General features: G+C 42.0%; 1 non-coding gene across 1 annotated transcript; it reads right to left on the reverse strand.

The window, feature by feature from the left end:
- Window positions 1-23,812: 23,812 nt before the first annotated feature.
- Window positions 23,813-23,919, reverse strand: LOC123571583 (U6 spliceosomal RNA). The gene has a single exon (XR_006695737.2). It is a non-coding gene; the product is annotated as a U6 spliceosomal RNA (small nuclear RNA).
- Window positions 23,920-24,194: the final 275 nt, after the last annotated feature.

A 24,194-nucleotide genomic window follows, 5' to 3' on the forward strand; every position in this document is an offset into this window, starting at 1 on the left:
CTACATCCCAAATTGTCATTCCCCCGTGTCCTCAGCCAGTGCCCAGGCCTAACTTGCTCTCCTGGGGTGACTTACTTTCCTGCCCAATATGGTTTCATCATCTGTAAATTGGGGATAATGAAAGTCTTGATCCTGATATTTGACTCTCAAAGCAGAAGTAGCAAGCTCAGCCAAGTCACTTCAACAAGAGGAGACGTTCCTTCTGAACCGAAAGGGCACTGGTCACAAGGGCCACTCCTGTTTCTCTCAGGCCTCTCCAGCACACCCTTGGCTCAGCCAAAGAAGAGACTCAGGCTGTGCTTCTGTGCTGTCAGGATAACATAGGTACCTAGTCCTCGACCCTGCGACTTTAACAGCTTCCTTCTGTGGCTCAGTTCTACAGCTTCAGTGACACAAGGTGGCTTTTGCTCAAAATAACCTTTGATAAGTTAAGTTACTCCTCTGCCACTCTAAGTCTGTGTGGAACAGTTCTAAGTAAGAGATGTTTATTCCTCTGATCCCGAGGAAGGGAAGAAAAGGCAATGACATTAACTATGTGTTGGACTTCAGCCTCTGGAAAACCCTGGTATTGGCTGCTGCCAGCGCAACCTGGGATAGCTTCACAAACATCAAGGGATGCCAGGAGGCCCTGCTTCATTCAGGGAGCAGGGAGTCGGGACAGGCATGCATATCCGTTCTTATTCAGCAGAGACACTTCCTCTTTATCTATTTCTGGGTGAGAACCAGCACCATTTCCCTGGTGACAGGGGCCCCAGCTAGGAACCCTACAGGGTAGGATGCTACCCTACCCTAGACATCCAGCAGGGAAAATGCCATTTTGCAGATGCAGGAGTGGTTAGAGTTTGAAATGTTCATGCTGGACTACAACACCACGTGGGTTCTCAACTGTTTATGAGTTTCTGCGCTCAGGCACATAAGGCCCCAGCAGAAGCAACCTGAGGGTGGACCTGAAACGGCATGGCTCTGTGTGTCTGCTGGGGAATCATAGAGAAGGTTTCTGTTCAATATGGACCTCAGGGCCAATTTAGCCTGGCCCCAATCCCAGCACTGCCACTCACCAGCCTTGACTGTCAGCAAATCACTTTGTTCTCTGAGTTCCAGCTCCCTTGTTTCTCTAATGGGAATTGGATATCTCACTATAACCCTGCTTTTGTGCAACTGGCACACATGAGTCGCTTGCGAAGTGTGAAAATCCCTCTTCTCCTTCTGTTTCCCTGTTGATCAACAGATGTGGCCAAAAGCTGACTTTAGCCAAAAGTTAAATTTTTGCAAAAATTTAATATAAATTTATATTAAATATAGAAATAAGAACAAAAGGGCTAAATCTGCCTATGTTACAGGATCTTAGCTGATGCGAAGAGCTCAAAAGACCTGGGTCAATTACATAGTCTCTTTCTCTGCCAAGCCTATTAAACAGTCCCTAAAATAAAGGCTATGGGTCTTGGGTTCTCCCAGAACTTTGAGAAATAAAGAGGGGGCCTCTGTGCTGGGTTGTGTGAATTACACCTCTCACCTGACAGTGGCTTGTGGTGTCCCTGGAGTCTAAAAGCTACATGATGCTCCCTGGGAAGTGGCTGCTTTCTGACTGGTATGCTTGGATCTGTGCCATGGACACTCACTGGTGGCCCAGAAATCTGTACTTATTTGAGGCTGATCCAACTTTAAAAACTAATGTGTCCGCTGTACCACTGTTCTCCTCTTCACTGAGCTTTCCTTTCTCAGTTTCATGCTGAAACCCCAAGAATCACAAATATTACCTTTCTACAAAATGCACCATGATGTCACCCCAAAGTCTTCCGGCCTCACCAGCCTATAGGAAGGAATGAAATTACATCTGAAATACAGCATGAACTGCCACTCCCTGAATGTAATATGACTGTAGTATTCCACAACTATAACACCGCCATTCTTTCAGAAAAAATTCATAGTTGTTCCATGGCGGGCAAATCTATGCAAACCTACCCCCAAAATACAATGAATCTGAGCGGCGGAAGAAAGCGGCTGACAAATCCTACCTCTTAGAAAGTGGCTGGGCGTGGTGGCTCATGCCTGTAATCCCAGCACTTTGGGAGGCCGAGGTGGGCAGATCACCTGAGCTTGGGAGTTCGAGACCAGCCTGACCGACATGGAGAAATCCCGTCTCTACTAAAAATACAAAAAATTAGCACATACCTGTGGTCCCAGCTACTCGGGAGGCTAAGGCAGGAGAATCGTTTGAACCCGGGAAGCGGAGGTTGCAGTGAGCCGAGATCGCACCATTGCACGCCAGCTTGGGCAACAAGAGAAAAACTCCGTCTGAAAAAAACAAAACAAAATAAACAAACAACAAAAACATAAAGTAATATTTAATAGGAACTTACAAACAGAAGCCATGTCAGTGTCTGGTGGTGGAGAGATGAGATGGTAGATCCCCGCACCGTTACCCTGCAGACCCAGGGCTGATATCTCCCAGGTAGAGAGTATACATGATTCAGAAGTGATGTGTAGGACAATTAAAGTATGATAACAGCAAAGCTGTTTTGACCTAAGGGCAGGATTTACAGTAAGTATGTGATATTACACACGGAATACTAGACAAACTGGAAATCTTAATGGTCTTCCCAGAGAAGAGGTTAATCTGAAGTCAACGTGGCAGATTAGCATCCAACGTGGAGTTGCTTTGGCCTCCACACAGCGACTTCAAGAAATTAAGAATCCCCAAAAGTAGCCACTGTCTTTAGGAGTACAGTGGAGGGCGGCGGCAGTGGTGGTCGTGGTGGTGTTGGTAGAAGAAAGAGGTTAGACTGACTTGTCAAAGTGATGCAACTAATGAGAATTTGCAATGTCTTAATCAGTTGCTGCAACAAAAGTCAATTGTCCCAGAGCTCAGTGACTTGAAAAAACAATCGTTCCCATGAATCTGTCAGTCAGCTAGAGGATCAGAAGGGGGTCATCTGATCTGTCAGTCAGCTAGGGGGTCAGAAATCCAAGTCTTACTGGTTTAACTGGTTATTCTTTACTGGTTATGCCTCCCTGTGTGAAATCCAAAACTGATGTATGTGAACAGCAAGCAGCTTTCCTCCAAGTGGTGATTCTGGGACCAGGCTCCTTCCATCGTGTAGTCTTCACCAGCTTCAACACGTGGCTTCCAAGACAGCTTGCTTATGTGCTTCATGCCAGCAATAGGAAGGAGAGCGTGGAAGGCTGTGCATGGGCAGCAGGGGAGTTCGGGGGCTCACCCTGGAAGTGGGGTGCATCACTTCTGCTTATATTCCATTAGCTAGAACTCAATTGCATGGCTGTAGCAAACCAACGGCAAAGAAAGCTAGGAAATGTAAGCTACTGTGTCCTCAGAAAGAAGAAATGAGTCTGCTAAACAGCCAGCCAGCCTCTGCCACTCATATAGAGGCTTGCCTCCCCAGCTGTGGCTAAAGTTAAAAAGACTGACCAGTTGTTTATCAAACTTAGCGGTCAAGCAATCCATGGAGTCATCCTCGTAACGAGAATGTTCTTCTGAACATTCAGAGCCTGCGGAGCAGCACAGCTGGTATTTGGAGCAGCTTTTGCAAAAGGAGAAATAAAAACTTAGATATAAAAGATGGATCCACGTTTCTGAGAACCTATAATACAAGAAGACTTAAGTTTTTTTCAAGTTGGAAAGAGGAGGTAAAATGTTATTATAATCAAATACGGGATTCTCCCTACATCTGAACATGCCAGGAGGCTTTTTAACCTAGGAAGTCTCTACTTGTTAACATTTCAGATACTGTGATTGAATGAGGAATTCTGGATAGTTCTGTGAAGATTGGGAGAAGAAGAAAACAGGATGCCAGTCCTTGTTCCTAGGCCAAGACCTGAGCCCTGTACAATTTTTTTTTTTTTTTTTTTTTTTTGATATGGAGTCTCGCTCTGTCGCCCAGGCTGGAGTGCAATGGTAGGATCTAGGCTCGCTGAAAGCGCCGCCTCCCAGGTTCACGCCATTCTCCTGCCTCAGCCTCCCGAGTAGCTAAGACTACAGGCGCCCACCACCACACCTGGTTAATTTTTTGTATTTTTTAATAGAGACAGGGTTTCACTGTGTTAGCTACGATGGTCTCGATCTCCTGACCTTGTGATCCACCCGCCTCGGGCTCCCAAAGTGCTAGGATTACAGGCGTGAGCCACCGCGTCCATCCGAGCCCTGTAATATTAATATTTGCATCTAAAATCAGGTAAACGGCAGTGTGTAAGGAAAAGTAATAAACAGTGTCATGTGAAGGAGAGAAGTTGGGATTTGAAATCGAAAGAATTGGGGAACTAAGTTGTGTAAACCTGGGCAAACTATTGTCTCTTCATGTGTGAAATGAAGACAACCTCTGATAATGTTTTTGATCTTTAAAGGGGGGTGGAGATAGGAGATGTGGGGGAGGGGGATAAAATCTGGCATAGAGATGTGTCCAGTATATGCCAGTTCCTTTCTCCCTGTCCCATTTCTCTGTCATTCATTGTGGCCACCATCTTTAGTTGTCTTTATTATTAGGCGGAAGAAGCTGTTTCCCTTGGCTTAGAAAGCTTGTTTGAAAATACTTAATGCTAAACACATGTCTATAGAATCCAGAAAGGTCAGCTTCCTATTGGAACTTAAGCTTCCAAATACCTGTGTCATGAGCCAGGACGCACATACTGGGAGGGAAGATGTAAATCTCAGCCCATCTCTGCCCATCTGTGTTGTCATCAGAGGAAACTTCCCCTAGCAACATGATGCTGGGGTTAAATAACGTGTCCTCGGTCACGCAGCTGCTAAGTTGGAGTCAGGATCTGAGTCCAGGTGATCTGGTCGTGAGCTCAGATTCTTAGGCTGACTCGCTACACTCTCTAGGTCTGGTACAAGCTGAAGAGGTGTAGGTGGAAGGACGCATGCTTATTGTGGGGTCCAGCTGTCTCCTGCAGGCCCCTCACAGCAACCCAGGCCTTGGTCTCATGCTCTAGTTTTGGAGCATGGGGAGCAGTGGAGCTGATATTTGGAAGAGCTGGGTACTCACAAGCCATTGCTGATAATGACCCTCTTATGTTGTAAAGGCTCTCACTGGGAGCAGGAGCCCTTTGGGTGTCGACTGTCCGCTCTAGACAATCGTGATGCTCTTTGTCACCTTGTGAGGAACTTATTTAAGAGAGTGATTTTATTGCCCCTCCCCTGGCTAATGACTCTTGAGGCAGAATTGGTCACATACGAAGCTTCCTGATCTCCATACGGGAATCATGAGCCCACATAGAGCTATGGAAGTGACAGTAATACTAGCTTCAGCCTTGGAGTCTCTTCATGGTTCAGTTTACAATATCCAGCTGAATAAAATAGGGACAGGTTCTGAGTTTTCTTTATCTGGAAATATTTCCTTAATGAAATGATACAGTTTGCCTGAGCTGTCTGTAGGTGCCCCGCTCTAGGGAATAGAAAGACACGCATCCCCTTTCACAGAAATCCACAAGAATAGTAGCTGCCAGTGTTGAGGGCTCTGTGTCAGGGGTATGTACGTGTATATATATTGTAATTTGGTCTGTCCAACATTGAAGTAGGAATTATACTCCCCACTTTACAGAAAAGAGAAGTGAGGCTCAGAAAGGGAAGTTAATTTTCCCAAGGTCACACAGCTAGCAAGTAGTGGAGCCAGATGAAAACCAGACCTGTTACACTCCGGGGTCCTCACTCTCAGCCACTGTGCTGTACTTGGATCAGGCTTCTTTTCACAAGCTCGAAACGGCTTTAGCAAACAGCCAGCAATAAAGGCCACATGCTGTTCCTCAACTCACTGAAATCCAAAGTAACAGTTTTGGGTGGATGGCACCTGTTTTTAATCGGATTGAGCACTCAGAAGCCTCTAGAGTGAGTTGCTTTGCTCAAAGCAGTTACTCTACGCTAATGAAATCGTGATGATGAGTGCCACGCTCAATAAAGCAGAATTCTCTGACCTCGAAAGCTCATTTATCTGTACCCAGAGATGAGTCCAAATTATTTTCTCAGAATTTGGATGTAGCCTGACAGTCATGTGGACTAGTTTAGACCACTGTCTTTGGAGTTTGATTGTGGTTCTGCATTTAACTATTATTTCGGGCTACTAAAACTCTCCGTGGCTTAGTCTCCTCAACTGTAACATGGCAATAATAATGCCTATCTGTATGGAAAGCCATGTGAGTGTCTTCCTAATTACAACGGCTCTCTGAATTCTCCTCATCCTCCCAAAACACACATTACTGAGGACAATAAGTGCCCATGATTGAGCGCTGAGGACGAAAGATCAGTAAGACCCCATGCTAGCCATCAAGATACAGGAGAGAAATGTAAAATCATCACAATAATTAATTACAATAGAGTCTGATAAGTCCTATGACAAGATAAGTACCAAGAGAATGTTACTCTCCTGGGGTGGAGGTTGAGGAAAGTTTTGGAGGTGACATTTAGGCTGGGTCTTGTTAGATAAGAAGGATTTGCAGAAAAGGTCAGCTGTTTGCCCAAAGGACCTCTAACTAGTAGCGTTTCAGGAACTGTGATACATGAAGTAGGACAGAGGGGGTCTCTTCCTGTAGACCCAGAATTAGGAATCAGAAGTGAAACATCAAGTACTCTACTTTCTAAAGTGAAGTCAACTTTATCTCAGGGATGGCAATAGCCATCTCTGTCCTTCCTGCTGAGAGGGCAGGCCACCAAAGCTTATGTGAAAGCAGCTGTGGAAACAGTCCCAGTCCATAGGCTTAGCTCCCTGGCCTTAGTTTACCCAGTGATAATGACACCGCCAGTATATCCCCCTCAATGCAGTGGCCATAGTCAGAAAGTGGGTTCAGCTGTGCGCAGTGGCTCACACCTGTAAACCCAGCAGTTTAAGAGGCCAAGGCGGGTAGATCACCTGAGGTCAAGAGCTTGAGAACAGCTTGGCCAACATGGTGAAACTCTGTCTCTACTAAAATTGCAAAACAAATTAATTGGGCATGGTGGCACACGCCTGTAATCTCAGTCACTCAAGAGGCTGAGGCACAGGATTACAGCCACTGACATGCCCGGCTAAGTTTTGTATTTTCAGTAGAGATGGGGTTTCACCATGTTGGCCAGGCTGGTCTTGAACTCCTGAACTCAAGTGACCACACACCTCGGCCTCCCAAAGTGCTGGGATTATAGGCCTGGGCCACTGCATCCGGCCATCTCTGCGTATTTAAAAAGTAATTAATATCCTTAATATCTTTTAAAAATACAATGGTACAAAAATAAAGGAAAATGTTTAAAGATTATTTTGTTCTTTACGATTCTCTTGCTCTTTTTTGATTAGTTTAGGAATCAAATTTTTGGGGAGAGTCCAAAATGATGAAATTGGAAAATAAGCTCTATTAGGTGCACTATTAAGTAGAAAGAGCCTCTCAAGTTTTCTCCTAGGCTATTTGAAGTTATTTTATTTGGGAATTTTTTCTTCCTAATTCTGCCTCATAAGACAAAGTACTAGGAGGTCCAAAGGATAGTGATGTAATGGCTCTGTTTCCCTAACACTGAATTACTTTCATTTGGAAGAAGTTGGTCAGTTTTCAGAAAAGTAATTATAAAGTTATTTTTACCTTTGGTTAATTTGATTTCTTAAATAGCACTTTCCTTGACAGAAATTTACAGTGTAAAGACAATACGTAACTGGTTCAGTCAGATGAAAATCCAATAATTAGCTTATGTTGAAACTAGATGTTGATTTATTACAGGATTATACACGTGGATTCCATAAAACCAAAGCAAACTTTATGGCAATACGGGAAAGGCAGAATCTCATGGGATCAGTATGAAAAGATATTGAGTAAGTTACCCTTTATATTATTTTGTAGAATATTTATTCAAATTTGGCTTTAGGATATGTTCACGGTTAATTGCAAATTGAGTGGCAGAACCACGGTGGCGATTTCACAGTTTCCAATTCCCATTTCACTGTCTTTGAGCATTGCTGCTACAGCGTCATCCTAATCTACTTTTCCGTTTTTATCTCATGCTTCCTCTTATTTTACCATTGGCTGCTGCCAACCTTGACTTTCCTGTCTTAGTTCAAAGTGCAGCTTAAATGGTATCTTCACGGTATTTTGATCTCTTACCACCCACCCTAAGAATTACAACATTATTTTTATGATCCTCTGCAGATGTGCTAAAGAAAATAAAATTGTTAAAATTATAGCATTATCAGTTACTGAAGTTCTCCATGTTTGTCTTCCTGTTTATCCACTATCTCTGCCCCCTCCCTTGTCCCAACAATTGTATATTACATTTGTATGTATTACAACAATAATACATAGAAACTCATAGCCTTAATGTTACATTATTTAAGGACTCCCAATGTTTTTATGCTGATCTCAATCTATCATTTTAAATATTTTTTAAGGTGAAGTCATTTCGCCTCTCCTTTAATGATCTATTCTAGCATTTGATATAGAATTTGGGAAATTTTTTCACAACTGAACACTACTGACAGTGTTAAGTCCCGTGGGCATCTCATTGAAGCTGAAGACTTTCCAATCTGGAGCCATCGAATGATACCTGTCATCGTGTCACTGGTGAGAGATTATGTGATAAGTTTCATAAACTGTGATATACACGATTATCAACTGTACATTATGTGTACTCTCAGAAACACTTTCCTAGAGATCCTTTATTTTGTTGTGACAGTTTCAACAGTAAGACAGTTGTCAGATTTCTAGTCCTTCAGGACATGTAAGCCTTTTGTTTAATTTCCGTTCAGTGTATTTACATACACATTTTGAGGAATACACTGGAACCTGTGTACGGGATGCCTTTAATGTACAGACACCGAGCACCCCTCACACACAATGTGTGGGAATCACTAGAATGCAACCCATTGTAATCACTTGGTTTTTGAGAAATGGGCAGAAAAGTTATATTCATCCATTCCTTCAACTAGCTCCTGAGGACCAACTCTGAGTTAGTCACAGTAGCAGGTAGAAATGTAAAGACCAACGTGGCCCTGCAGGAGTTTATAATCCAGTTGCTGGAGGAAAGTAAGGCAGGTACTCAAGTTAGTATGATCCAAGGCAGAATATGATTAGTGAGATGTGATATAGTAATGATACCTGACATTGTGTGTGCGTGTGTGGGTGGGTGTGTGTGTGTAGTAACTTACACAGTATTTTTTCATGTATTTTTTTTTTTGGCTCCATAATGATCTTTCCGTTAAGATAGAAATAATCAGTCTCATTTTACAAATGTAGACATTGACACACTTGTCTAAGGTGAAGCCCCTATGAAAGGATGGAGTATAGATTTAAATCCAAGTCATCAGTCTCCCGAGTCCAGTGTGTTCTTGGTTATATCATTCTGCCTTCCTCGGTGGTGTTTTCTCCTGTGTTTTGCACGGTAGCCCTGCGTCCCAGCCAGTATTTCCATTTTAACAGCATGACTCTCTTTGGTCTTACTGTAGTATTTGTACAGTTAACTTGAATTTTAAAAATTTGGAGCCAGGCATGGTGGTTCACACCTGTAATCCTAGTACTCTGGGAGGCCGAGGCGAGCAGATTGCTTGATCTCAGGAGATCGAGACCAGACTGGGGAACATGGCGAAACCCCATGTCTACCAAAAATACAAAAATTAGCTGGGCATGGTGGCGTGCTCCTGTACTCCCAGCTACTTGCGGGCCTGAGGCAGGAGGATCACATGAACCTGGGAGGTTGAGAAGGCTGCAGTGAGCTGAGACTGTGCCACTGCACTCTAGCCTAAGTGACAAAGAGACCCTGTCTCAAAAAAAAAAAAAAATTGTTGGCTTCCTTAAGTTTCCGTTGGTGGACCACACGTATTACTGTTATGGAAAACATTCCATTTCAACGGCTTTCCCTCCCCATATGCTACATACTAAATCAGTGCTACGGTTTACTTCCGCTTGGACAAAATGAAGATAGCAGAGAAGGAAAGGAAAGTAAAAGTAAGATATTTTGTTTGTTTGTTTCTGAATGTTGAGTTATTTTCGTGAAAAACATAGTAAACTGTTAGGCCTAAAATAGAGAGGCATTAATACTTATCTGTTTATACTAGATATCATTTTTGGGGGTGAAAGGGAAAGGATGATGCACTTTTGTTGTTCATTCAAAACTATGAAGAGACTCCATGCATCTACTTTCAAGATCACTGGGGTCACTCAGTTCCTCAGATTTTGTATCCTCTGCCAAAAATGTTTATAAATGTTCTCTTTTGTCCCAGGTCATATAAAAGTGGGTCTGGAGTAAACAACAGACGAACTGAGCTATTTTTGAAAGAACATGACCACCTTCAAAAGTAGGTATTATTGAATGTACATGCATGATGCGATTTTCCGTGTTTATTGATTCATTGACTTATGTAACAAACATTTTATGATGTTTATTATAGTAAGTGCTTTATCCATGCTAATTCATTCTATTCTCCTAATGACTCTTTTCCACAGAAAAGGAATTGCAACTCTTCCGACCATAATGAGAAAAGATCCTGTGCTAATCACTTAATTGTTACCTTAACGTGTTTTTTGTTGCCTTAATGTGCTCTTTTCCTTAGCAAGTCTTGCTCTAAAGCTTTTGTCCAATACTACAGATTATTAGTTAAAAAATCATGCTGATAATGACTTATGTTTGAATGGCCTGTTACCACTTATATATGAAGAAGCCATATAAAGAGACATTAGGTCATATATCAAATTCTAAAAAGGTTTTATTTTTCAAGATTTCAGAAGAAAGTACTTAAATACTTGGATGAAGTAGATATAGTTTTAAAAATAAGCCACCATAGTCTGTTTCTTTGTTTTTCTACTCTTCTCCGAAATGTACAGGTTTCTTTGCTCTTGACTTTGTGTTTTGTTGTAGAAACTAAGGATCAGAAAATGACTTATCTCTGTGGACTTAGCCTATAAGCACTTGAGCAGCTTGTATCCGTGAGAGTTAAGTGTTAGGAATTATGTTGATATTTGCTACTGAATGTCATAAATTAGTCATGTCTTACGGGCTTAACATACCTTTCAATTTACTTTTCTTTAAAAGTCACCACTTTAAATATAAGCTGTTGAAATCAAAACACAAAAGGATCCAGAGCTTTTTAGAAGCCTGGGTGCTCCTAGCGTTGAAACTAGTTTTCTGAATCTGTTGGACATTATTGGTTCGAACATGGGGGCAGTCTCTTCTAGAGCATGTTTAGTTTGTGGTATTCATAGCTTTGGTAGTTCTCTTTGTATTTGACAAAGACCACTGTGAAAAGAATTTTGTGTTGCATCCAAAATTATATTAATCTATTCTTGGGGAACACAGTAATTTAGAGGATAGAATATTCTAGTAGCACAAAATACAGATTACGTTGCATCAGTATCTCTATATTTATTGCTTCAAAAGACGCAGTTAGAAATGCAGTAGTTGACTTTGACAAGAATGATTCGATGCTGAGAAGCGTCTACCAGTTATATTATACACACAAATATTATTTATTTCATGACTTCAGAACACATCCCATATTAAAACTTATGTATGAATTTTGCAGAAAGTTTTGCCTTTGCTTTAATTATTCAAAGTAAATCCTTGAGGAGTTGAATATCATTCATTTTACAGGAGAATGAAGCAATTCAAGTATACACATCTTTAATAATTTGTTTAGGCTATAAACATGCTGAGAAGACAGAAATCAAAAGGTATTTTTCCATCTTAGATCAAAGTATAAAGTCTCAGACAATTTTACTTACAATATTCTTTATATATATTATATACTTTATATACATTTCTTTCAACATTCTTGTGAAGAAGTTTGTGTGTGCCAAACCTATACAGTGAGAAACTGAGATAGGATGAAACTGAATGGAATGAGAGCTTCAATATATATATACTTCCAATATATACACTTTACATATATTATATATTTTATATACATTTCTTTCAACATTCTTGTGAAGAAGTTTGTGTGTGCCAAATCTATACAGAGAGAAACTGAGATAGGATGAAACTGAATGGAATGAGAGCGTCTGATGAATTACAGGAGTTGTTGATTGTGAAAACCAGGGCTTAGTCATTGCTCTCAATATTGAGTACACGAGCTTCCAAATACATTTTTTTCTTTTTCCTTTTTTTTTTTTTTTTTTTGGAGACAGTCTTGCTCTGTTGCCCAGATTGGAGTGCAGTGGTGCGATATAGGCTTACTGCAACCTCCGCCTCCCAGGTTCAAGCAATTCTCCTGCCTCAGCTTCCCGAGTAGCTGGGACTACAGGCGCCTGCCACCATACCCAGCTAATTTTTGTATTTTTGGTAGAGATGGGGTTTCACCATATTATCAAGGCTGGTCTTAAACTACTGACCTTGTGATCCACCCACCTCAGCATCCCAAAGTGATGGGATTACAGGCGTGAGCCACCAGCCCAGCCTCCAAATACTTTTTGTAGTCAATTTTTTTGAAATTAAAAATACTTGCTAGGTAGCAAGATAATATTAAAATTATTAGTAAAATATGGTTACAAAGTAATGTGAGAAACTAGTTTTTCAATGTTACTGTATTTCATTTGCTAAGTGCTTTGAGGAAGAAGTGGGAAGATTTTTTTGAAATAACTTTTTTGAAATAACAAAAGCTCTAAATGTGCTTTTGTCGTAGTGCTCATTTTAAAAAGCATAGATAGTTCAACAACACAAAAAGAAAAATTTAAATCACACATTACTACAAATTCTCTAACGTCTTTTACTCTTCAGTAGATTGCAAGCCTTTTCCCAGGTAATCTGATTTTTGTTGTTGTTGTTTTTAAACATATGGTGTGGCCGGGCACGGTGGCTCATGCCTGTAATCCCAGCACTTTGGGAGGCCAAGGGGGAAGATCATGAAGTCAAGAAATCCAGATCGGCCGGGCGCGGTGGCTGACACCTGTAATCCCAGCACTTTGGGAGGCCGACATGGGCAGATCACGAGGTCAGGAGATCGAGACCATCCTGGCTAACACGGTGAAATCCCATCTCTACTAAAAAATACAAAAAATTAGCCAGGCGAGGTGGCGGGTGCCTGTAGTCCCAGCTACTGGGAAGGCTGAGGCAGGACAATGGGGTAAACCTGGGAGGCGGAGGTTGCAGTGAGCTGAGATCCGGCCACTGCACTCCAGCCTGGGTGACAGAGCGAGACTCCGTCTCAAAAAACATAAATGTGTATATATATATCCATATATATATATATATACACGTATACACATATATATGGTGCATATATTGCTTAATACAGAGAAACTATAAATTATGTAACCACTTCCCTAATGCTGGCCTTTTGTATTATTTTCTGTTTTTATTATTATACACAGTAAATCCTTTGTGTGTATCCATCATTATTTTGATAAGTTCCTAAATTAGAATTGCAGGATCAAAAAACACACTCATTCGCAGTTTTTTCTATAATATTGCCAAATTTCCAAGTTTGATATTTTGCAGTAGGATCAGACTGTTTATGGCAAGAACTATGTTTAAGCTTATGCTTCTTCATAAATCTTCTTTCATGATAATGTAAATTTTTACTTGTTCCAAAAGTACATATTTTCGCTTGGAAAAAAGAGTAGATCAATTATTGTAAATGAATGCCAGACTTTAACACACACACACACACACAGACACACACACACACAGAGAGAGAGAGACAAAGAGAGAGAGAGAGAGATAATTAACTTTGTAATGAATTGTTTTTACCAGTTCTCCTTAATACTCTTTTTATCTGAAAATGGATGTTTGTAGGTTTTAGCAGGTTGTGTTATGGAAGACAGAAATTTCTTTTCCTACAAGGTGAATGAGATAACTTTCATTTTTGGCTTGCTTTCCCTGAGTCTCAGTCAGAAGAAAATACTGACTTTGAATTAGTGTCAAGCTTGCAGCTATTTGTTTTTCACGGGCCTGTTGATACAGTTTTAGAAAGTTTTTGGTTGCTGTTTCGATTAATTTCTCTTCCTTTCTACAATTGTTGTCTTTCAGTACTCCCTGATATTTTTCTTCTTGAAGAAGTAGCTAGTTAATTTTTTTGTTTTTTTTTTTTTTTTGAGACGGAGTCTCGCTCTGTCACCCAGGCTGCAGTGCAGTGGCCGGATCTCAGCTCACTGCAAGCTCCGCCTCCCGGGTTCATGCCATTCTCCTGTCTCAGCCTCCCGAGTAGCTGGAACTACAGGCGCCCGCCACCTCGCCCGGCTAGTTTTTTGTATTTTTTAGTAGAGACGGGGTTTCACCATGTTAGCCAGGATGGTCTCGATCTCCTGACCTCGTGATCCGCCCGTCTCGGCCTCCCAAAGTGCTGGGATTACAGGATTGAGCCACCGCGCCCGGCCGTAGCTAGTTAATTTTAAAGTTCTTCTCCTCACCCCAAGAACTTCTGCCTTTATAATTGTTTCTCTCTTCATATTTATTTTATACAAGATATGTGGCTGATTATATTGTTTCTGTCTGTACAGATGGAGAGTTAAGGAATAAAGAGGACAGACTAGATTACCTCAAACACTGAAATGCTATGATTTGTCCCAAGTCATACATGCATTATCTGACCAGACATAATATGCTTTTTCTCTAGAAGCATTTTATCATTTTGAATAAAATAGGTCTTCTGAATTTACCTTAAGTTGACAACTTTCAGAGGTTTTCAGGGGTGAAGAGAAACTAGAATAAGGAGATAACTTACACAAACAGAAAAAGCCTCGTCTCTTCTGGATTCCTTTAATGCCAGTGGTCATCACCAGCTGTAGATCAGCCACCCTTTACCCGAGCTGGGACCTCCACCTTCTCATCTACAGGTGTATCACCTCAGAAATCTTCTGCATCTCACTGTCACCCAACACATTTTCTCCTTCCAGGCCTCTGCAGTCTCACAAGTTTGTCTGTATTTTTCTTCTTATAACCTACCCTGCTACCCTAGCCCGCCTGGATCTCACAGGAGATTAACTGAAATCCTCCCAACATTGGGCCTTTCCTGTGCCCGTCTTCCTGCTGTACCCTGGTAAAATGCCAGCCCAATCCAGTCTGTTGTTCTACTTCTGTATCTGAAGGCTAAAGAAAAAGCAACTAGTCATACAGATGAACCCTGTTTTAAAGTAACTACTAAATCTTTTCAAACTCATCTAAGTACTCAGCTTTGCCTGATGCCTTTTCCTTGCCCAACCCTGTTTAGTTCTCTCATTCTCTTCAACATCTTTACCCAATCTCCTTCCCCCTCTTGACCTTCCTGTCTCTTCACCTGATACTGAGGTTCTTAGCTCCTACTTCATTGAGAATGTTAAGGTTTTGCTCTCTTCCATAAATTGACCTATAGGAGTATCCTTCACCCCTTTCCTATGGTTTTTAGGGGATGGAATATTTGTCCTGAGAAGGCCAATACATCCATTGGACGCTTGTCTCTATCCCCATTTGCTACGTAAGTATTTGACTTCAGCCATCCGGTACTCTGGCTCTGTCTCTGGTTTACACCTGCTGTCTCTGTGTCAGCACTCACTTCCGCTTTAGCCCATTGACTTCTTCCCTCACAACACTACTGAACTTGTCAATGGGCACATCGGTGATCTCCTGCATGCCAAGTCTCACCATCATTTTTCTTCGTGCTGTTTGTCTGCTGCTCTGCCTGACTTGATATTACAATCTCCTTTCCTGAAACCCTAGGCTACTGTAGCACAACACTTTACTGGTTCTCCATTTACCTTCCTTACTTCTCTTTTGTTTTTTTCCCAGGTCCCTCCAGATGTGGCCTAGGAATCCTTTTAAACACAGTGCACCAGGCAGAAATTAGTTGGAATTACTTCATAAGATGCAGTTTATTTGCTATTCACCCTTGTATTTCAGCTCCATTATTTGTCCTTGATATGCCTGTCTATGAAAACACTCTCTCCTTCCCAGAGATGGCAGCTAACAAGACCTAGCAAAGAGAAATGGGAATTTTCATTCACAATTTCATAGGGAAAGCAATTGAAAAGATTATTTTACTGCCAAGGGTAATAAAATTAATGAGAGAGTTGAAGAAAGAGGCACGAATTCTGAAACTGTCTAGAACCATCTAAGAGGTAAAGCTGAGGCGTTTTATCCATACTTGCAGGCTGTGATTGTTTCATAGAAGTACCCTCTGATTTATGGGCATGTCATTGATCACAACTAGAATTACAGATTGGGCACATTAAGCACATCAGCGTAAAAATCCTTGACATTTTGGACGGGTGCGGTGGCTCACGCCTGTAATCTCAGCACTTGGGGATGCCGAGGTGGGCAGATCACGAGGTCAGGAGTTCGAGACCAGCCTTACCAACACAGTGAAACCCCATCTCTATTAAAAATACAAAAATTAGCCAGGTGTGGTGGCACGTGCCTGCAATCCCAGCTACTTGGGAGGCTGAGGCAGGAGAATCGCTTGAACCCGGGAGTCAGAGGTTGCAGTGAGCCAAGATATCACACCACTGCACTCCAGCCTGGGCAACAGAGGGAGACTCTGTCTGGGAAAAAAAAAAAAAAAAAAAAAAAGCCTTGACATTTTAAAAATACCTCTGGCAGGGTTTCAGTGTAGTCATAATATTTAAAATATTACCATGATTTGTCAGTTTCTTACGTATAATTTTGTTTAGTCACATGCGTGATAAGAACATATAGACTTCTTGCTGGGGGCATTGGCTCATGCCTGTAATGCCTGTAATCCCCACTACTCAGGAGGCCGAGTCGGGAGGATTGCTTGAGGTCAGGACTTTGAGACTAGCCTGAACAATATAGCAAGACTCTGTCTCCTACAAAAAACATAATCATAAATAGATTTCTTGGTTTGTAGGGTTAACTTTTAATATTTTCCTCCCATTAATTTGCCCCCCCCTTTTTTTTTTTTTTTTTTTGAGATGGAGTCTCGCTGTGTCACCCAGGCTGGAGTGCAGTGGCATGATCTCGGCTCACTGCAACCTCTGCCTCTCGGGTTCAAGTGATTCTCTTGACTCAGCCTCCTGAGTAGCTGGGACTCTAGGCATGTGTCACCACGCTGACTAATTTTTTGTATTTTTTTTAGTAGAGTTGGGGCTTCACCATGTTAGCTAGGATGGTCTCCATCTCCTGACCTCGTGATCTGCCCGCCTCGGCCTTCCTAAGTGCTGGGATTACAGGCGTGAGCCATCGCCCTCGGTCTAATTTGCCACTTTTATCTGACTAACATACCTTAACTTTTTCCTTGGATTGGTGATACAGTGAAATGATTAGGGCAGGGTTTTGAAGCCAGAGAGATTTGGGTTCATATCCCGGTGTGGGCTGTAGATTTTGGGGGCAGTGGACTTAAGTCCTCTGACTTTCCAGTTAGTTTTATTTATTTTGTTTTTACTTTTTGAGATGGAGTCTCCCTCTGCCATCCGGGCTGGAGTGCAGCGGCGCGATCTCGGCTCCCTGCAAGCTCCGCCCCTCGGGTTCAAGCCATTCTCCTGCCTCAGCCTCCCGAGTAGCTGGGACTACAGGCGCCCGCCATCATGCCTGGCTAATTCATTTTTGTATTTTTAGTAGAGACGGGGTTTCACCGTGTTAGCCAGGGTGATCTTGATCTCCTGACCTCGCGATCCGCCCTCCTCAGCCTCCCAAAGTGCTGGGATTACAGACAGGCTTGAGCCACCGCGCCCGGCATCCAGTGACTTTTAAGTGGGTAAAATAACCCTTACTTTGTAGAATGTTGCAAAGATTAGAGAGGATGTATGTAAAATGTTTACCTATTCCAGTGCTTGGTATGTAGTAGACGAATTCTAACATTACACTGAGCTATTTTGCCCACTGTGGCTTTAGAATAGAAAAGTATACTCATACATTAGAATTGTGCACCTAGAGCTAAGTGACTCCAGCCCTGTGGAAACCTTCAATGCCAAAATGGCATGTAGGACTAGATAGACGAATGTCACCTGTCCCTGTCTATTAAAACTCACTGTATTGGGCCGAGGACATCGCTTGGCGGATGAGTAAGCCTCACCCATCTGGACAGCAGCATTTATTCTTCAACGTTACTTTTATCTTCATATTTGCTGCTTGTTGTTATTTATGTGGTAACTAGCATGAATGATTCACATACACACATACATATTGTCTGTCTTGTTTTGAAATATTACACCAAGGAGAAAACACCATTGTGCAGTTAGTGACAGTGAAGTAGCCCCAGAAACAGTGCTCTTCGGTGGAAACATGGGAAGTTTACGGAAGAAGCTCTGTGTCATAGTGATAGCCGTAAACTTTGGAATATGCAAAGATCTTGAAGTGTATCTCTCACCTATACCAGGGATTTTGGTACAGTACAGAATTGCATTTTGAGCTTATGAGAACTGGTAGCATTGGATTATTTCACTTTATGTCTATCACTCCGTTCATGGGGTATTTTCAGATTTCATGTCAAGGCTCCATTTGGTTCAGATGGTACAATTGTCTGCCATGTTGAAATAGGTGGCAACGCAAATTAAAATTATCCTGAAACAAGACTTTATTTTATTTTTTTTATTTTTAAAATTTTTAAAAATTATAGTTTAAATTCTGGGATACATGTGCAGAACATGCAGGTTTGTTACACAGGTATACATGTGCCATGGTGGTTTGTGCCACGCCGTCCCCTGACAGGCCCTGGTGTGTGATGTTTCCCTCCCTGTGTCCATGTGTTCTCATTGTTCAACTCCCACTCATGAGTGAGAACATGTGGTGTTTGGTTTTCTGTTCCTGTGTTAGTTTGCCGAGATGATGGTTTCCAGGTTCATCCATGTCCCCGAAAATGAGATTAACTCATTCCTTTTTATGGCTGCCTAGTATTCCATGGTGTACATGTGCCACATTTTCTTTATCCAGTCTATCCTTCATGGGCATTTGGGTTGGTTCCAAGTTTTGGTATTGTAAATAGTGCTGCAATAAACACATGTGTACATGTGTCCTTATAGTAGAATGATTTACAATTCTTTGGGCATATACCTAGTAATGGGACTGCTGGGTCAAATGGTATTTCTGGTTCTAAAAGTCTTAAAATATCCTCTAAAGCAGATTTCAAAATACAACATCCATGAGTCCGCAGGAGACCTGCTCACAGACGGCATCTGTAATTTACAGGAAGATGACGCTGACACTGGCTTAACCATGCACTTAGCACACCACAGTTACAGTGAAAACCCAATTTTGTGCCAAAAGTGGGAAATAAATGGAGGCCTAAGTGTTTGCTTTAGGAGACTTTCTTTGATTCATGTAAAGAGAAAATGGTTTTATTACATGTAAAATAAGATTTAAAGTGGTCACTGTGAGGAATCGCCACACTGTCTTCCACAATGATTGAACTCATTTACACTCCCACCAATGGTGTAAAAGCGTGCCTGTATCTCCACATCCTTTCCAGCATCTGTTGTTTCCTGACTTATTAATGATCCTCATTCTAACTGGCATGAGATGGTATCTCATTGTGGTTTTGATTTGCATTTCTCTAATGAGCAGTGATGATGAGCTTTTTTTCATGTGTTTGTTGACCGCATAAATATCTTCTTTTGAGAAGTGTCTGTTCATATCTTTCACCGTCTTTTTGTTGGGTTTTTCTTTCTTGTAAATTTGTTTAAATTCTTTGAGGATTCTGGATATTAGACGTTTGTCAGATGGATAGATTGCGAACATTTTCTCCCATTCTATTGGTTGCCTGTTCACTCTGATGATAGTTTTTTGGCTGTGCAGAAGCCCTTTAGTTTAAGTTTTTTTTTAATATTTGTATAATAATGTCCAGGTTTATCAAGCAGAATGATCTACATAGGAGCTTTTATGCAGAACTCATTGTTCTTCACTGAGAGCTTGTTAGTCCCGTAGTAAAGTCAAATCCATCTTCAGTTGCTACGTGCCTTTGTTACACAGTTAAACTTGAGTTGGAGATGCTCTGCCGAAGGGAGGAATTTTCACTCCCCAGATGTGTTTGTGTAATATAATATATTTTTCCCCTTTCCCCTGTGGAAACTTTGTGGAAGATTATTTCAGTGTTAACCCTGATGGATATTTTAGTAATTGAACAAGTGTCTGTTACTCCTTTTTCATTTATTTATCAAACACTAATTGGGTGCCTTCTGGGTGCCAGACACTGCACTAGACTCTGGGGAGTCAAAAGTGAATCACACTTAGTCTCTACCCCCTGGGAATTCATTCTGGTGAGAGAAATTGTAAACAAACCATTATGATCCTATGGGATATTTTTTAAAGTACGAAATGAGATAACGTGTGTGAAAACCTTTGTAAGCTTTACACATTTAAGATTTTTTTCTCCAGTGCATAGCATGATGCCTGACATATTTTAATTGCTCTTTATACCCTTGAATGAACTGGTGAAGGGCCAAGAGTTATGAGAGTATAATACTAGAGTGGAGACGGATTCGTTCCGCCTGATGGACAGGTGGGATGCGGAGGCTTCTAAGAATATCACTTTTGAACCGGACTTGGAAATATAAGTTATTTATTTATTTTTTTTATTTTTTTTATTTTTTATTTTTTTTTTTGAGACGGAGTCTGGCTCTGTCGCCCAGGCTGGAGTGCAGTGGCGCGATCTCGGCTCACTGCAAGCTCCGCCTCCCGGGTTCACGCCATTCTCCTGCCTCAGCCTCCCGAGTAGCTGGGACTACAGGCGCCCACAACCGCGCCCGGCTAATTTTTTTGTATTTTTAGTAGAGACGGGGTTTCACTGTGGTCTCGATCTCCTGACCTTGTGATCCGCCCGCCTCGGCCTCCCAAAGTGCTGGGATTACAGTCGTGAGCCACCGCGCCCGGCCAAAGTTATTTATTTTAAGAATCGAGAAAAGAGATTCTGGGGGGCAGCTGTCAGTCGTTAAAGTGCCTGGATTAAGATGAACCACATATCTACAGGCTTATACAGTTTACAGGACGCTTTGTTTACAGTATCTCTTTTGAGCCTTATGACAGGTGCATGAGGTGAGTTCATACAACCAAGAGAAGCCTTGACCAGACCTGGGTTCTAGGGTGTAAGAGACAGCATCTGGCCAGTTTATTCTGTACAGTTATGAATGAATGTTATGATTGCTAATATTATTGTATTTCAATTTCTGAAAGCATGATTTTCTGAGTTACAAGTATATGAAAGACAAATGTATACATGTAATAAAATGTATAGTTTTGTTTTTTGTTTTTTTCTTTTTCTTTTTCTTTTTTTTTTTTTTTTTGAGACAGAGTCTCGCTCGGTCCCAGGCTGAGTGCAGTGGTGCGATCTTGGCGCACTGTAATCTCCGCCTCTGAGGTTCAAGTTATTTTCCTGCCTCAGCCTCCCAAGGAGCTGGGATTACAGGTGTGCGCCACTATGCCTGCCTAATTTTTGTATTTTTAGTAGAGAGGGGGTTTCACCATACTGGCCAGGCTGGCTTCGAACTCCTGACCTCATGATCTGCCAGCCTCGACCTCCCAAAGTGATGGGATTTTAGACATGAGCCACCGCGCCCAGTCATAATTTCCTTTTTATTTCTGTAAAGCAGGTTAGCTTGTATTGATACATGAGGAGGTTGTTTCCAGAGGTTTCAGAAACAAGCTAGAAAATGCTTCCATAATATTTAATAGATTCTTTATGATTCAAGCAGTGTTTCAGGATTTTCAGTCCATTTAAAGCATTTATCTAACGAACACTAAGTAGAAACTATGAGCTCTACATTCTCTTGTAAGCTTTCTTTTTCTGTTATAGTTGAGCAACTTTGTTGACATTTTTATTTTTATTTTTATTTTTTTATTATTTTTTTTTGAGACGGAGTCTCCCTCTGTCACCCAGGCTGGAGTGCAGTGGTGCGATCTCAGCTTACTGCAAGCTCTGCCTCCCGGGTTCATGCCATTCTCCTGCCTCAGCCTCCTGAGTAGCTGGTACTACAGGCGCCCGCCACCACGCCCAGCTAGTTTTTTTTGTAGTTTTAGTAGAGACGGGGTTTCACTGTGTTAGCCAGGATGGTCTTGATGACCTGACCTCATGATCCACCCACCTCGACCTCCGAAAGTGCTGGGATTACAGGTGTGACCCATCATATCTGGCCCAGTTGTAGCTCTTATGTTTAGATCTTTGATCCATTTTGAATCAATTTTTGTGTGTGTTGTAAGTGTCCACCTACATTCTTTTGCATGTAGATAATCCAGTTTTCCCAGCATTATTTGTTGAAAAGACTCTTTCCCACTGAATGATCCTGACACTTTTTTGAAAATCACTTCACCATATAAGCGAGAGTTTATTTCTGAACTCTCTGTTCTCTTTCAGTGCTCTGTGTTTCTGCCAATACAACACTGTTTTTTATTTATTTATTTATTTTGAGGTGGAGTTTCACTCTTGTTGCTCAGGTTGGAGTGTAGTGGCCTGATTTTGGCTCACTGCAACCTCTGCCTCCTGGGTTCAAGTGATTCTCCTTCCTCAGCCTCCCTAGTAGCTGAGATTACAGGCATGCGCCACCACACCCAGCTAATTTGGTATTTTTGGTAGAGACGGGGTTTCTCCATGTTGGTCAGGCTGGTCTTGAACACCCGACCTCAGGTTCCTGGTGCTTCCTATTGCACCATCTTCCCAGAATCCTCTCCCTTCCTGTTGTGCTTTTATAGCCACGCCTGCTTTCCTCCTGCTGCCAGGCTTAGTCATAACCACTAATGTATTCTTCATTTTGGTAATTTTGTTATCTCAAGGATGTTATATACACGGGATAATAGAAGTTGTAATTTTCCAGAGGCCAGGTGCGTGGCTTAGGCCTGTAATCCCAGCATATTGGGAGGCTGAGGTGGGTGGGTCACTTGAGGTCAGGAGTTCGAAACCAGCCTGGCCAACATGGTGAAACCCTGTCTCTACTGAAAATACAAAAATTAGCCAGCTGTGGTGGCGCTCACCTGACATCCCAGCTGCTTGGGAGGCTGAGACATGAGAATTGCTTGAATCCAAGAGGCAGAGGTTGCAGTGAGCTGAGATTGTGCCTCTGCACTGCACCCTGGGTGACAGAGTGAGACTCGGTCTAAAACCAAAACAAAACAATATGTAACTTTCTGGGATTGAGTTTTTTACACTAGGTTTAATTCCTTGGAGATTCCTCCAGGTTGTTGCTTAATGTTTGTTACAGTTATACTGCATTTTGTTTAATTACTTATTTGCTGAAAGATAATCTCAGTTATTTCCACTTGTAGGTTATTGTGAATAAAACTGTTACAGCCGGGCGCGGTGGCTCACGCCTGTAATCCCAGCACTTTGGGAGGCCGAGGCGGGCGGATCACAAGGTCAGGAGATCGAGACCACGGTGAAACCCCGTCTCTACTAAAAATACAAAAAATTAGCCGGACGCGGTTGTGGGCGCCTGTAGTCCCGGCTACTCTGGAGGTTGAGCCAGGAGAATGGCGTGAACCCGGGAGGCGGAGCTTGCAGTGAGCCGAGATCGCGCCACTGCACTCCAGCCTGGGCGACAGAGCCAGACTCCGTCTCAAAAAAAAAAAAAAAAAAAAAAAATTACACAGGTTTTCATGTGAACATAGGTCTTCATTTAGTAATTTTGATAGGTGGGTAGTGATCTCACTGTGTGTAGTATAATTATTATTTTTGAGACAGGGTCTTGCTCTGTTACCTAGGCTTTGAAGGGCAATGTTGTGATCATGGCTCATTACCACCTTAACCCTCTGAGTAGCTGGGACTCTGGGTGTGTGCCACTACACCCAGCCAGTGTTTTTAAAATACGTTTCTGAGGAGATGGGGTCTTGCTATGTTGCTCAGGCCGATTTTGAACTTCTGAGCTCAAGCCATGCTCCAGACTGGTCTCCTAAAGTGCTGGGATTACAGGCCACTACACATGCCTCATTGTGTTTTTAATATGTATTTACTTAGTGGCTAATGATATTGACCATCTTTTCAGGTGCTTATTTGGTATCTTTAAAAAAAAAAATACAGAACACTTTAAGAATTTGCATGTCATCACTGTGCAGGGAACATGCTAATCTTCTCTGTATTGATTCAATTTTGGTATATGTGCTGCTGCGACAAGCAAACTAGTACCTTTATATATCTGCTGTTCATCACTTTTGGCTATTTTCTTTTTCTTTTTTTGATACGGAGTCTCCCCATCTCTACTTAAAAAAATACAAACATTAGCCGGGCATGGTGGCACATGCCTGTAGTCTCAGCTACTTGGGAGGTTGAGGCGGGAGAATTGCTTGAACCCAGGAAGCAGAGGTTGCAGTGAGCTGAGATCGCACCACTGTACTCCAGCCTGAGCAATAGAGTGAGACTGTCTGAAAAAAAAAAAGTATTCCACTCTTGGTG

This window comes from Macaca fascicularis, chromosome 16, assembly GCF_037993035.2.
Source record: "Macaca fascicularis isolate 582-1 chromosome 16, T2T-MFA8v1.1".
In the NCBI taxonomy this organism is placed as follows: Eukaryota; Metazoa; Chordata; class Mammalia; order Primates; family Cercopithecidae; genus Macaca; species Macaca fascicularis.